Here is a 10,527-nt window from a genome sequence, read left to right on the forward strand (position 1 = left end):
AAACCTCTCTGATCTCCCTTTGGAGAAAGATATATTTAAAACATTTTTTGAAGAAATAAGTCCCTTATTTATCTCGAGTGTAAGCTCTGTGGAGCAGGGACTGTCTTCGAGTAGTACTAGCAAAGTGCAGTCCAGCCACAGAAGACACTTCTTCACATTCTCTTCAGGAAGGCCCCTGAAAGGCTTCATCTCCAACAAGGTCGGAGGGGGAACGGCACCGATGCGGAGGCAACGTAAAGACAGCGCGCGCCAGGAAGTGAAAGGGCGGGAGAAGGGGCCGCGCTGCCACGAGACCACGCCGGCTCGCGCCTCTCTCTCTCTCTCGCCCTCCTCCCCTCCCCTCCCCTCCCCTCCTACCTACCTGCGCGCGCACCTCCTTCCCGTCGCCCGTCCTCGGCCGCGGTCTGCAGTCAGTCTGAAGCAGGACCGGAAGTGACGCGGGACCGAGGCCAAAGGCGAGGCTTTTCCGCCAGCGCACCCAGTTCTAGGCTGAGATTGGGGACCAGTCCTGGTTTTGAACTTCCAGCCCCCTCGTTTATTTGCTTTCCTAATAGTGTTACGTCAGCCGCTGTGATGTCCCATAATGCATCTGGGCAGGTCGCTCGGAAGCCCAGGGATGGCTACAAGATCTTTGGATTCTCGGGCTTGAAATACAATTAAGTTCAGCATTGCGCTGTTTTTATCTGTAAAAACATTTGTGTAAATGCTCAGCTATTCTTTCATTTAATCCCTCACTGACTGGAAACAATTTTTATTGACCAAAAAAAGATCAGCAGACCCAGAGGAAAAGAACAGGTCAGAGAAGACAACGAACATAGGCGGGAAATCCGCCTTCAGGACAAAGACATGAGTCATTTACAGCCCCCACAAACCCCCAACCCCCCCCCAGGCTCTCCCACCATCCCACCCTCCCAAGATGGAGGGGAACGCAAGGGCAGCGCCAGGGACCCCCGGAGCCCGAAAGCCTCCCCACCCCAAGAAAAAAAGGCAGTCGAAACCCATATAGAAAAGAAAAACATCAACAAAAGTCCCCCAGGGTCTGGACTCTGATGACCCCAGGGCACGCAAATGAGCAAGGCCTTACCCCCCCCCCCCCCCAGAGCAGAGAGATGCAGGGGTCCAGAACAGGCCAAGAGACTGCACCATTAAGCTAGGGTATTAAGTGACAAGGAACGCAAATAGGGGTCCCAAAGAAGCAGAAAGCACCGGCGATGTTTAAGAGAGCCCCCCCACCTCACGCACCTCCCAAAGAACTAAGACGGAGGATTCGGTGAGGTCCACTGCTGCATGATGCACCTGCGAACCAGGAGACGCACTTTACGGCACAGCCAACGATCTCCCCTGGGCAAAGACTTCCTGCCTTTTAGAACGACAAAGGTGGTCGCAGAATACAATTCTATATAACATCTCCCTCCACACCTTTGGCTATGAGGGTGAATCAAAAATTAAAGGCAATTTGTTAAATTACACGAAAACCAGAAAACAGCTAGCGAAATGCAATATATCTACACTTCCCCCTCCGCATTCACGGTGAGAGGGGAACAGCAAAGGCAGCGAAGAGAGAAAAACCGCAAATAACTTCATGCTATTCATGGTTTTTCTGTTAAAAAAAGACACAAAACCGCAAATAACCTGACCTGTTCCAGTGAAGAAAGTGCAGCTGGGAGCAGCGATTTCCCGTGATATAAATTTGGGGTGGGGCCTTCGATCAAAAAACCACGAATAACTGAAACCGTAAACCGCAAATATGGAGGGGTAAGTGTACATTGCCTTTTGAATAGTTCATGGCCCCACGTCCAGGCCCATTCCGGCCTGCGCCACCCCATTCCATTCCCGCTCAGCCCCACACCCCTCCCCTCCTTAACCTGCACGAGCGACGTTGGACAGCATTCACTCATGCACTGGTGAGACACAATGACGTCGCTCATTGCCATTACCTTTTCAAAACACAGACAAAGTGCTGGGTTTTGAAAAGCCGTCTGGATCCCCGCACATGTCCTCAAAAAGAGGACATCTGGTAACCCTAATCCAGCGCTCAGCCTTTAGTTGTGTGGCAGCCACAAGATCAGAAACATGGATGCTCCATTGCAAGATTGCACCTTCAAAGAACAGTGGTGCGCTTTCTTTGGGCATAGGGTGTGAAACCTGTGGAAATTCACTGTCACTTATTGTTTATTAAAAGCATCTAAGTGCTGCTAAGGACTGGGAGAGTCAATTCAGAGTGGTTTATATGAGCTTTCTAATGGTGTTACAATACAGAGTTTACATTTACTAGGACATTATTAAACATTAATCAATACTTGTACTTTTGTAAAGATGTTACAATAGGGTCATTCCATGTCAAGTGGACCAGGAACATACGCTCAACCCCCTTGAAATCCAACCAAATTTTACAGAGGTGTTGTCTAGGGTCTCAAATGAAACTCTGCAAAATTTTTTGGATCTATCTCAATTTGGTCAGTTGCTAGGGGTGGTTCAACAAAAGCAATCGATCCACTCCCATGCCTCGTGTGACTTAAAACGCAAACTTTGCTTAAGCACTGCAGCAGAAGGAAACTACCTAGGAGTCTGAAATTTTGCAGTTTGGTACGGGTCTGATGATGAGGCCAGTGTAAAAGAAATATTTTAGCCATTGAAAACACTTGACTAATACTGACATTTCTGAAGATCTTTAGACGTATATATATATACATTAAAAATGTTTTAATAATGTGAAACAATATTGTCTTGATATTATAATTAAAATATGTGCAGGGGGAGCTGGTTGGGATTTGAACCCATGACCTCTGGAAGATGAGCACAGGGCTTTTATAACCACCTCAGAATTCGATCGTCTTAAACAAGTGAAACAAGTGTATCCTACCATGAAAAGTAAGAAGTAGGTGCATTCTTCTTGTCAAGTTCTTAATAATAATTTCATCAAGTGGGAAATATTTAACCAATACAGTCAGAGGACGCATGGACAACTGTATACCTAAATATCAGAAGGAATTCTGAGCCAATTTCATCAGGAAATCATCGGCCCAATCCTGCTGTACATCAGTCATGGAAGTGCCAGGGATTTGGAAAAATGTACAACTCTCCTTCCGTATTCGCAGGGCTTAGGTACAGAGCCGGCCCACAAATATGGAAAAATTGCAAATTATTATTTGGGCCGGCTCTGACCCACCCCTGACTCCCTCCTAGATCCCCAGACCTTACCTGGTAGTCTAGCGGTGACATGCGGCAAGATCAATCGTCCTACGTTCCTGCCCCGTGCAGAGCTGTCATCCAAATTGCTGCCATGAGTTCCCATTGTAGTTATTTTATATTTATGTAACACCTTAAGAACAAGAGGCCTCCAGACCCAGTCAAAGGCCTTCTCTGCGTCAAACTGATCAGCAACAATGATATTTTTTGGTTACTCAAATGTCGAAGTGATACCAGAATCGCTCTTATGTTCTTAATTGCTGTGCATCCCTTAACAAACCCAACCTTAGACTCCTCAATTAAAGTGGGCAATATCTTTGCTAGCCTATTTGCCAATATTTTTGCATATAATTTGGCATCCCAGTTCTACAGAGAAATAGGATGATTTGAACCAGGATCATTACATTACATTACATTACATTAGTGATTTCTATTCCGCTTGTGCCTTGCGGTTCTAAGCGGATTACAAGTTAGAAGACTGGACATTTCCAGTAGCATTGCAGTACATGTAATCAAGAATGCGTTAAGTTACAATTGTTATTCTGGACTTTTCCAGGAGAAATTGATAGTAGATAGTAGATAGTGATAGGTTGTTTAGACGAATAGAGATAATATTGTCCGGATTCTGTTGTTTAGACGAATAGAGATAATACTGTCCGGATTCAAGGTGTTGCTGGTGGTGGTGGTAGGGTAGTCATGAGAGCATTTTCTAATACTTTTGTGAGGTTATGATGATGGGAAGTGTTTTTTGAAGAGATGAGTTTTGATTTCTTTTCGGAATACTTTAGTGTCTATTGATTTGGTCAGTAGATTGGTGATGGTAGTATCGATCTTTGCTGCCTGTGCCAGATCCCTGCACAAGTTTGAATGATTTTGATATTATTCTCATCTTTATCACATAATTAAACATGTTCAGTACCAGATGACAAATACTGTCTTGAAAGATGCTCTAAAATTCCATATGATACTCATCTGGGCCTGGCGTCCTCCAGAGCGGAAACTGAGTCCCCAAAGCAGTTCACTTTCAGCTATGGGAGCATTTAGCATTTCTCTTTGGGAAGCTGAAAGTTTGGAGAGACACAGATTATCTACGGTAAGTACATGACACTGTCCATTTGATTCTCTACCTGCACCGTGTACAAAGTAGTGTAGAAATCTTTGAAGATGGCATTAATACCCAGATCAGTTTGTCCAGAGAAGAGCGATTAAGATAGTTAAGGGGCTGGAGGAGTTGCCGTACAGTGAAAGATTAGAGAAACTGGGCCTCTTCTCCCTCGAGCAGAGGAGATTGAGAGGGGACTTATTTTATGAATGTTGCTGTTTGTAAGCCGCCTAGTAAATTTTTGAATGGCCAGTCTTGCGTGTGACTAAGTAGACTAGTAATTTCCCACTTTTATTGCCATATTTAAGCAATTGGTATTTATAATAAATCTGGGATTTAAGTGCATCCATGAAAGTTGCTGCAAGAATATCTGGGGAACATAAGAATTGCCACTGCTGGGTCAGACCAGTGGTCCATCGTGCTCAGCTGTCCACTCACGCGGCAGCCCTCTGGTCAAAGACCAGTGCCCTAACTGAGACCAGCCCTACCTGCGTACGTTCCGGTTCAGCAGGAACTTGTCTAACTTTGTCTTGAATCCCTGGAGGGTGTTTTCCCCTATAACAGCCACCGGAAGAGCGTTCCAGTTTTCTACCACTCTCTGGGTGAAGAAGAACTTCCTTAAGTTTGTACAGAATCTATCCCCTTTTAACTTTAGAGAGTGCCTTCTTGTTCTCTCTACCTTGGAGAGGGTGAACAACCTGTCTTTATCTACTAAGTCTATTCCCTTCATTATCTTGAATGTCTCGATCATGTCCCCTCTCAGTCTCCTCTTTTCAAGGAACTAAGGAACGAAATAGCTGAGCCACTTCAACAAATATGCAACCTATCCTTAAAAACTGGAGAGATTCCAGAGGACTGGAAAATAGCAAATGTCACGCCCATCTTCAAGAAAGGCTCAAGGGGAGACCCAGGAAACTACAGTCCCGGGAAAGATGATGGAAGCGCTGATTAAAGACAGCATCTGAGAACACATCGAAAACAATGGGCAGCTAAAGTCAAGCCAGCATGGTTTCTGCAAGGGCAGGTCATGCCTCACGAACTTATTATACTTCTTTGAGGGAGTAAACAGCCAGGTGGATAAAGGGGAATCCATAGACATCATTTACCTTGACTTCCAAAAAGCCTTCAACAAGGTGCCACATGAAAGACTGCTTAGGAAGCTATGGAACCACGGGGTGCAAGGGGAGGTCCACCGATGGATCAAAAACTGGCTGGCGGGCAGGAAACAGAGGGTTGGAGTAAAGGGTCATTACTCAGACTGCAATGGGTCACGAGCGGAGTTCCACAGGGGTCGGTGCTGGGACCGCTCCTGTTCAATATATTCATTAACGACCTGGAGGCGAGAACAAAATGTGAGGTCATTAAATTTGCGGATGACACCAAACTATACAGCAGGGTCAAAAACATTGAGGACTGCGAAGATCTCCAAAAAGATCTGACAACGCTGGAAGAGTGGGCCAAAAAGTGGCAAATGAGCTTCAACATAGGGAAATGCAAGGTCATGCATGTAGGGAATAAGAACCCGATGTTCACTTACAAAATAGGGGGATCACCGCTAGGGGTGAGAAACCTTGATAGAGACCTGGGAGTGATGGTTGACACAACATTGAAGGCGTCGGCGCAGTGCGCCACAGCCTCAAGGAGAGGAAACAAAATGTTGGGTATCATTAAGAAGGGTATTACAGCCAGGACGAAGGAAGTCATCCTGCCACTGTATCATGCAATGGTGCGCCCGCACCTGGAGTACTGTGTCCAGTACTGGTCGCCGTACCTCAAGAAGGACATGGCGGTACTTGAGAGAGTCTAGAGAAGAGCAACTAGGCTAATAAAGGGTATGGAGGACCTCTCATATACCGACAGACTGAAAAAGTTGGGGCTTTTCTCCCTGGAAAAGCGGAGACTTAGAGGAGACATGATAGAAACCTTCAAGATCATGAAGGGCATAGAAAAAGTAGACAGGGACAGATTTCTCAAATTATGGGGAACCACAAGTACAAGGGGGCACTCAGAGAAATTGAAAGGGGAAAGGTTTAGAACAAACGCCAGAAAGTTCTTTTTCACCCAGAGGGTGGTAGATACATGGAACGCGCTACTGGAGGATGTGATAAGCAGGAGCACGCTACAGGGCTTCAAAGAAGGTTTGGATAGGTACCTGGAGGACAAAGGGATTGAGGGGCACAGATAGGAGTAGAGGTAGGTTATAGGGATAGGATTAGAGGTAAGTTATAAAATTAGTCAGGGACCACTGTTCAGGCAATAAGCTTCATGGGTCGCCGCGGAAGCGGATCGCTGGGCAAGATGGACCTCTGGTCTGCCTCAGCGGAGGCAACTTCTTATGTTCTTATGTTCTCTAAACTCTCTCGCTGTATGGCAACTTCTCCAGCCCCTTAACCATTTTAGTCGCTCTTCTTTGGACCTTTTCGAGTAGTACCATGTCCTTCTTCATGTACGGCGACCAGTGCTGGATGCAGTATTCCAGGTGGGGGCAAACCATGGCCCGGTACAGCGGCATGATAACCTTCTCCGATCTGTTCATGATCCCCTTCTTAATCATTCCTAGTGTTCTGTTCGCCCTTTTCACCACCAGTCGGCTTTAGCGACTTGTACTCCCAAGTCTCTTTCTTGGAGGGGTCTTTCCGAGTACCGCACTAGACATCCTGCATTCTTGTGTAAGGTTTTTGTTACCGACATGCATCACCTAACACTTATCCACGTTAAACTTCATTTGCCATGTCACAGCCCATTTCTCGAGCGTGTTTATGTCCAGTTGCGGGTCTTCGCAATCCTTCTGCGTCTTCACTACTCTGAATAGCTTCGTATCGTCCCTCTCATTGACACCACACCACTGAGACTGTCCCTCCTAAAATGCAATCTCTTTCAGCATCTCCACTGATCCCATCAAATGTTCAAGGTACCACTCTCAACAGGATCCCACTCCTGCATCCTACTCAGTGGTAACATCCAGCAAACTGTAAGTAAAGATGATTACAGATGCTTGTCTGGCTGATACCAAAGAGGGAGGAAACCCCTAATCCACTTAACATGTGGTCCTTCAAAGAAAACATTCCAAAAGAAAAATAGCGTCAAGAGGATCTCTCACAACCAAGCTATCCTGCTGCCTTGGATCATCAAGGGAAACCATTTCACAGCCACAGCTCAGTTTTGGTATATCAACCAGGAAGTCCAGCAAGTCCTGCTGGGAAAAGAAGCTGTGTATTAGGTTTGCAAGGAAGCATTCATTGAGATAGTATGTGGGAGAAAGCAGGGAGAAATAGGAATGAAGGGGGTGGGTTCATATTGTGATTGCTCATTGCATAAACTATTAATTTTATGAACTATAGCTTCAGACTATACTGGAGAGATATGTGGCTCAAATGTGTGAAGTAAATATAACTCCAAATTCTTATCCCCTGTTGGTTGCTTACAGATTTTGTAACATTTATATATAGCCTGTGGCTTGGCTTCCCTGAATAGTCCTGCTCTTACTATCAGAAGCTAAGCAGGGTTTGTCCTGGCTTAGTACCTGGATGGGAATACCAGGTGCTGTAAGCTGAGGGGCCCCATGTCAGGCAGCAGCAACATAGTGGAGCCACACACTGCATGGGAGAAGGCCAAGAAACAGCACAGGGTGGATTCCTTACTGTGCATGTTGCCATGACTCAGTGGCTTCATCCATCCATCCATTGATTTATAATATTTCTATTCCACACTCTGTCAGTTTACAGATATACATGCATAATTCAAGAAACAAACACAAGACAATCTTTGTATTCTGAATACCACCATCTACCTTCAGCATGCTGATTCTAATTTCACAAATTATTTTGAGTAAAATGGTGTGGTGACTGTGTTAGTCCACTTTTAAAGGTAATATATAGAAATAAAAACATAAAGGAAATAAGGTGATACCTTTTTTATTGGGTTAATAACGCATTTTGAGCCAGATTCTGCAACTGGCACTGGTATCGGTCAGCACCTCCAAACCGGCGCTGGTCGCAGGTCAATCATGTACCGGCACCGGTTGCAGAATTGTGGCCACAAGTAAAGTAGATGTCAGAAATGTAGGCCAGGATTTTACTGGCTTAAATTTCCAGCGCAAGAATTGCGTGCACAGGAGCTCCTGCCGGTATCTATGGTCACTTTCGGTGCAAGCCATGGCAACTTTGACGTAGGCACCTCTGTGGACAGGACATTTTTAGATTGAAATAGTTTTTATTTTATTGATGATAAGAAAACCAACAAAAAACTTAGGACAAATGGTCACCGTACATGAAGAAGGACACGGTACTACTCGAAACGGCCCAGAGAAGAGCGATTAAGATGGTTAAGGGGCTGGAGGAGTTGCCGTACAGTGAAAGATTAGAGAAACTGGGCCTCTTCTCCCTTGAGCAGAGGAGATTGAGAGGGGACTTATTTTATGAATGTTGCTGTTTGTAAGCCGCCTAGTAAATTATTATTAGCAAGGACATACAGAGAATACAACAGAACCATATTTAGACCCAAGGAAAACCAGCTTAAACTCAATATGGAGAAAACTAAATTACTGCTATTAAGCAGGCCGGACAATTCAACATTTCCCGATTCTTTGAAGATTGATGTTGATGTTCAACTCATCAAAAGTTTGAAATCGCTTGGAGTGCTTCTCGACCCAGCTCACATATCCTGAAGAATATCTGCAAACTAAAGATTGTGAAACCGCTGAAGAGAGTATTATCTGCTGATAACTTCTGACTTCTGGTTCAAAGTACCATAATTCCATTCTTTGACTACTGTAAAGTGCTACTGATAGGTGTTCCAAGAAAATATCTGAAAACATTGCAATGTGCCCAAAACACTGTTGCCAGAGTAATTAGTGGAACATCAACATATGAGCACATAACACTAAAGGGAATAGACTTAGTAGATAAAGACAGGTTGTTCACCCTCTCCAAGGTAAAGAGAACGAGAGGGCACTCTCTGAAGTTGAAAGGGGATAGATTCTATACGAACATAAGGAAGTTCTTTCTCACCCAGAGAGTGGTGGAAAACTGGAACGCTCTTCCAGTGTTTGTCATAGGGGAAAACACCCTTGGGTCTAAATATGGTTCTGTTGTGTTCTCTGTAAGTCCTTGCTAATAATAATCTTTGTAGTTTATAATTATTTATTTAACAAGTTTCTCAACCGCCTATTTACTTGGCGGCTTACAAATAGCAAAATTCATAAAATAAGTAAAAACATACAAAAAACAGAATTTATCCAGTCAATATACATTTCAAATCCCTCAAAAAGAACTATTTATCCACAGTATTCTGCTATATAGCAATCCAGACCCAGAGAAAACAAGAATCATCATTGCAATGCTTCTATAAAGAGTGTAGTCTTAAGCATTTTCTTAAACTTCTGAATATCAGTGAGAGCTCTTTGTGGTCCAGTTAACTTGTTTCTTAGAGTTACCCCTATGATGGAGAAAGCAGAAGCTCTCGTATTCTCATAGCGTATCTTTGAGAAATCCATTACAGACAGGCGCATTGCACCCTCAGACCTCAAGTGGCCGGAAGATTGCCATAACTTGTGACAGATAGTGCCATGGATGTACAGTGGTGTACAGTGCTAAGCATACAGGTGCAACATGTCCCTTCCCAAGAGAGCTTACAATTTAAGTGGGTTTCTGATATGGTGGAAGATAAAACAACTGAACCAAAATGACAAAGAGTGTCAGTGGCAGAAGCAAGAATTGAATCCTGCCTTTTGTGGTCTCAGTCCATTGCTGTAACCACTAAACCCCTTCCAGACTTACCACTGTATCCAAAACTGATGAGTGACCCAGGTCAGATAAGCTCTTTCTGGGAACTCAGTGATTCATGGAAATAGCTTGTGGTCAGTGTATTTGCTCATTTGACCAATGGGCAGTTAACAGGACAAGAACATTTCTACGGAGGCAAGTGAAACCTGTAGATAAGGGTTTAACGTGAAGATATTGGAGTAAGTGATAATCATCTAACAAAACTTCCAGAAGAATATGTTATTTTAAACAATTGGAAATCAAGAATCAGAAGAAGGTACTAACGAATAGGGGAAACAGAGAAATTTCTTGTAGGAAAATTTTAGCATGGGTTATTGAAATTATACCAACATTTTACAAATGAGAATAAAACCGACAAACATTTTGCTATGAAGTTTGAAAACAAATTAACAAAAGGAAAACAGGAAAGGTGAAATATATCGGACAGAAAATAAATTCAAGCAAATGTTTAGT

The 10,527-nt window shown here is 44.0% G+C and overlaps 1 protein-coding gene across 3 annotated transcripts in view; it reads right to left on the reverse strand.

Annotated features, from left to right (window-relative positions):
* NHEJ1 (non-homologous end joining factor 1) overlaps positions 1–539 on the reverse strand; it is a 270,794-nt gene extending 270,255 nt beyond the window's left edge. Inside the window, exon 1 of one of the 3 annotated variants that reach the window (XM_033947136.1) lies at positions 362–539. The gene's annotated coding sequence lies outside the window, so the exon portion shown is untranslated. The remainder of the gene's footprint in view (positions 1–361) is intronic. The other 2 variants (XM_033947133.1, XM_033947135.1) reach the window with 2 other exon arrangements.
* Between the last annotated feature and the right edge of the window lie 9,988 nt (positions 540–10,527).

The sequence above is a fragment of the Geotrypetes seraphini genome, chromosome 5 (assembly GCF_902459505.1).
Source record: "Geotrypetes seraphini chromosome 5, aGeoSer1.1, whole genome shotgun sequence".
NCBI lineage: Eukaryota > Metazoa > Chordata > Amphibia > Gymnophiona > Dermophiidae > Geotrypetes > Geotrypetes seraphini.